This window comes from Haliaeetus leucocephalus, unplaced genomic scaffold (assembly GCF_000737465.1).
Source record: "Haliaeetus leucocephalus isolate CR32 unplaced genomic scaffold, Haliaeetus_leucocephalus-4.0 Scaffold143, whole genome shotgun sequence".
Lineage (NCBI taxonomy): Eukaryota > Metazoa > Chordata > Aves > Accipitriformes > Accipitridae > Haliaeetus > Haliaeetus leucocephalus.
The window spans coordinates 2,817,577-2,823,160 of record NW_010972579.1 but is presented as its reverse complement, the minus strand read 5'-3'; positions in this window follow the sequence as shown (position 1 = coordinate 2,823,160).

The window sequence follows — 5,584 nt, the reverse complement described above, 5'->3', positions numbered from 1 at the left end:
CCCCCCCACGCCACCGCTCCGTGCCTCCGACACGGACACCGCCGCCCCCCCGCAGGCGCCATCGCCCTCCTCGGGGCTTTCTCCGGGACCCGCTGGTCCACTGCTCGGCCCCCGGTCACCTTCTCCCTCGGGAGCGCCGCAGCCCGGCCTCCGCTCCGCTGCTCCCGTGGCTGCCACCGGCCCCGCCTCGGCCACCCGGGGCGAGGCAGCACCAGCTCCTCCACCGGCAGCCCCCCCTGGAGGGGGGGGGGGGGTCGTCCCCATCTGCCTCACTGCCCGCACCTGGGGCTCTTCTAGCTCCGGCCCGCAGCTGGAGCCCAGCAGGAACGGGGGGGGGGGACCACCCGGCCCCCGCAGCACATCGCCTCCTCCCCTGGGCCCCCTCACAGCCCTCCCCCGCTGCAAGGGGAGTGCAAACGCAGCCGGGACCGCACCACAAATCTTCTGGGCAGGGACCTACAGGCAGGCCACGAGCTGCTGCTGTAAGGCAACAGAACTAAAAAATCTCCACTGAAGAGGAAAGCAGCTTACCAATTCTGCGATTAATTCCTGAGCTTTTCTTACTGAGCCTGTCATGCCACCTCCTAGCATGTTCTGCTAACCTCCCAAACACGGCTTGGAGCACCAAACTGCTCTCAAGCGGAAGCATGGAAATCCAACCATAGGTCATCCCATAGGCACGCAGCGGTGAACATCCTCTGTCTCCTCTGTCCACACGCCCGAGGATGGGAAGCCGCAAGTGCTGTTCAGGTACCCAAGCCTAAAGAGGTTTAGGATCTCTACTGCATTTGGGGAAACACAAGCCTGAGAAGATTTCCTTTGTACCTAATCACCACTGAAACACTGAATCAAAAGGAAGCCGAGGAGAATGGAAGACGCACCAGGTCTGCCAAGCAAAGAAACTGAGGAAGTTTCTCCGTGGGCAGAAGCACAGCTAGAGACGTAACTCCTGCTGGCATGCGGTCAGGAGGATTGAACTTCATCCATTTGGGTCCCTTTGAGAATACCAAGCACCTGCATTGTTCTGGAGGATGCAGCATTTTACAGAGGGGACCCTCGGAAAGAATCAGAGAGGGGCAGTTTTATTCCCTGGGAAAGTGCTCTGACACTTACCTGCTTCCCAGATAGTGTAGGACAATTAAAATACAGCAACTCATTAGTGAGTAGGGGCCAATTTCTGGCCCATCATGATTCTAACAACAGCCAACAAATCCCTCCACTAGTTTTGTTCAGACTGTATTTATGACAGTTCTTTTGCTCTGCATTTTGGGGGAAAGCAGATTACACAGCTTGCATCTTCGATGTGGAGAGCTGGGTTTCAAAAGAATACTACAAGCCTAAAAGAGCACAGCATAGTACAGCTTATACATAAAGTAAATATTACATCATAAGCCATATTGCACGCTTCTATCAGAGAAAGTGGGCTTTATGTAGGTGCATGGGAAGTGGGCCTTTTGCTCAAAAACAAAAGAAAATCCTGATTTTAAAAGTTCATATACTAAAACAGTCACCTGATATCCTTTTTGATTCACCTCTAAATCCACATGTAGATTTTATTCCTTCACTGCCATCTGAATTCGTACTGCTTGAGGCACTTTTCATGTAAAACCAAGAAAGCTCAACTCAGAAGGCAAAGACCCTTCTTAATGGAACTGAGCATCTGTGACTACAATACACCTTCTCCCTCTTTGAAACGTCACAGCATAGTAAACACAGTTTTTAAATTCCAAACAGAGAGATTCCAACTTTGAAGGCTACAAGACGTTCTCCTTTTAGCACAAAATAACCCATTTCTTTCACTTACCCTCGTGTTTCTTGTTTTTCATGCTGCAGCACAGAAAGCCAGTACCCACAGCTGCACAAAGACTTCCACTGCTCGCACCAGTGTGCAAAGCACTGAGGAGCCTTGGCTCAGTCTTGGCAGTACAGGAGCAATCCATCTCAAGTGCACTACACATTTGGCATTTGGGGGCATCACATAGAGAGAGTTAATTATTGCTTTTCCTCCCAGTAACAACAGCAGAAGAAAAAAGAAACCCTCCTCGCTTCCACAGCTCTTCTTTCCAGGCTAGAGATTTACGGCAGCAACTACCTATTTTACCCAACCTACAAGGCACCTTTTGAACAATTTTCAAAGCTGGCCCAAAACCCAGATCATAAATAATCATCAGTCTAAAGAAAGACCAGAGGTCTCTGCACTACTAGAGATAGGCAGGAACACTTAACTTACTAGAATCCTTCGTAAAAACAAAATGTTTGTGATGGCATCTGAACTACAAATTTCTTTTTAGACTTAAAGACCTAGTGAATGGGAATATCCTGCCACACTTCAATTGCTTGTTAGCACTTGCATGGTTTCAGAATGCATATGTAATGACACTGACTGTATGGAAATTATCAGGTATTTATTTTGCTATTAGTGCCAAGGCCACAGTTGTGTGAGGCATTACACAAGCAGATGAAATCCTTGCCCAAAAGAGTTTGCAAACCACCTGTGTGTTAACACAGTCACTGCATTTCAAGCCTTCTACCTGTGACAACATCCTCTCAGGGCGCACACTTGCCTGCTCAGATCAAACACTCACTCAGCAGAGGGGTTCCTTCCTGGGGCCTGAACACTGAGCTGTTGGTGTCAGAAGCTTTGAAATCCCCAACTTTGTCAGCTGCTCATCAGCCAAGTGGCTTGTGTTCATCTGTGTAAAGGCTCAGATTGTCTTCCTGTGCAGAGCACAGAGTTTTGCCCTGTAAGTGCTGTGGGATACTCTGCTCATGCAGACATTTGAACAGCTGTGCTTGTGTATCTCAAGGTGTGTAGAGAAATCAAACTGTGAAATCCTTGCTTGTGGGGGGCAAATACCGAGCCTGAGGTTAGAGCTGAGGTAGGCTTTGCTGACCCAGTGTGTCAGGTAGGAAGCGCAAGCACTGCTCTCCAGCCTTTCTCCCTGGTGCATGCACACAGAGCGAAGGGCTGGCTCCTTCCAGCTCGCAGCGTGAGTGGGCACGAGGGTGACAGACACCTCCTGATCCCTTTAGCTGTGACAGTCTCACCACCCCCAGCTGAGACTTGCCGTGGTGTTCAATCCTGGCAGCAAGGCTTTTAACAGACCCATCAGTCAGTAACTGGATAGAAGCAAAACTCCTTGTACCTTTGAGCTGAACCATACATTTGATGACAGGCACAAGAGCTTGCCAAGTTTACTGGGAAGAACACTTCCACTGTACGTGCCAGTTCTTACAGTACAGGCTGGGTTTTAGACTGCAGTTGTGCTTCCGTGTGGGAGCCAAGCTAAGCTTGTGCGAGCAGCCCTGCTCTTTGCCATCCTCTTCCCCAGTGCTTTCCTCTGCAGCATTAATGCCTTCTAGTGGCATCTGGCCTTACGATACCACTCAGTCAAGTGGCTTCAGCCTCTGTGGGAGCCTGTTGAGAGGTAGCCATCTCTATGAAGTAAAGCCATCATTTTGACACTGGCCATGAAGTGAAAATAGATTTGGATAATCCATAAAATCAAGCAATTCTGAATTTCCATGTGCAATGTTCATCTCTCTCCCTTTGGTTCCTGCAGCCATAGCCTCTCCCTCTCCCCAGAGCCTTGGGCCATATCCCTCCCTCTCTCCCAAGTCCCTTCTGCCTGGAACAACAGGGATCATAATGCAGGAGGCCCTCATAGTACAATTTCCCTTATCAGTGGCTCTTAGCTATGAGCTTTATTTCATGAGGTTACCAATTGTAGCTGTCTGTTGCCTGGACTACAGTTAGTTTTGTCCTACAAGCAGTGAACTAGACAACAGTTTAATGTATCTTCTAGCAAGCATAACATTTAAGACCTAGGAGGACTGTCACCCTGCTGTGGGCAGAGTTAATAAATCTCTCAAATACTGCAGAAAAAGCTACATGGGCTGTTCCGCTGTACTTACTCTTCTTCTTGCAGAAGGAAGGGCTTACGAGGTTGTTCCATTCCCTTAACTTCTTCCTAGTATAAGAGAAGCCAAGGAGAGGGTGAGCTTCTCTGTCTGCTCCTTTCTCTCCTTCATTGGCTTTCAAGGTGGAAGTAAGGACCAGAGAAGAGCGGGCCCTTGCTGAGACGGTGGTCTGACATGCGTATTAGACACTTGCCTGATGTTCTAGTGATAAGGTTTTTGTGAGCAAGAGGAACTTGAAGCCCAGTGGAATGCTAGTTCAAGCAGCAGCTTCTCCTCCTCTTCCTGCAGAGTCTGCCAGATCCCTGGGCTGTGTTGCTGCAGTAAGAAAATGGACTTTGAAGATACTACTAATGCTGGGGAGACAGGAAAGCTGCAAATGAATTCATTCTTGTCCAGCTTTAAGGCAAGCGTAGAGTGTGTAGTGGTGGGGTTTTTTTGTGTGTTTATGGCCTCAGCAGTCTCCAGTGCTAATTACATGGGGCTGCAGCTTACAGAAAGAAAATAGAAATCTTTTCCCAGTCCCTCTTATTTTCTTCTCTCAACTAAGGCAGGCTCTGTGATTTCAGGAACAGTGCTTCTGCACCCAGGGGATGCTCCCAGATTCCAGCAGTCTCCCACTGGCTGCTCTGCAGGATCAAATGGAAGTAGAATACTAATTCGGTTTTGCAAATTAAAGAAATGGGACATATGCAACCGCTCGTTCCCTTGATTTCCTTCCTCTGCTTTTATTTGATAGTCAAAATGTAGAAACCAAACCAACAAAATCAGTCACAGTTCTGTACAGAACTGGAAGGAGTGGCTGAGCCACCAGGAGATCGTGCTGCCACCCAGAGGGACCTCGACAGGCTGGAGAAATGGGCTGATGGGAACCTCCTGAAGTTCAACCAAGGGACACGCAAAATCCTGCCCCTGGGGAGGAACAGCGCCAGGCACCAGGACACGCTGGGGGTGCCTCGCTGGAAAGCAGCTCTGCAGAGAAGGTCCTGGTGGACACCACATTGAAGTTGAGCCAGCAAAGGAGGCCAGTGGTGTCCTGGGCTGTGCGAGGAGGAGCATTGCCAGCAGGTCGAGGGAGGGAATCAGCACTGGTGAGGCCACCCCTGGAGTGCTGTGTCCAGTGCTGGGCTCCCCAGCACAAGAGAGACAGGGACAGACGGGAGAGAGTCCAGTAAAGGGCCACCAACATGGGGAAGGGACTGCAGCATCTCTCCAATGAGGAGGGGCTGAGAGAGATGGGACTGTCCAGCGTGGAGAAGAGAAGGCTGGGGGGATCTTCTCCATATATATCAATATCTGAAGAGAGAGTGCAAAGAAGATGGAGCCTGCCTCTTTTCAGTGGTGCCCAGGCTCCATCTGGCTCAGGGTGGCCCTCCTTCAGCAGGGGCTTGGACCAGATGAGCTCTGGAGGCCCCTGACAACCGCAACCGCTCTGTGAGTGTGTGATGCTGGCACAACAACGACAGGGACCGCCTGAAAGGGGCCTGAGCAAACGGAGAGGTGTGAAGCACACTGCCAGATGGGTTTTGCATCGCAGGGTGTGTCTCTGAGGCTGGGGGAGCTCCTGGGTGCGCCCCTGAGAGCCTTGTGATGTCACCAGAGAGTCAGTCACCCCATGACATCACTTGCAGTGGGCAATGTACATGCCAGTGGCACATACTGCTAG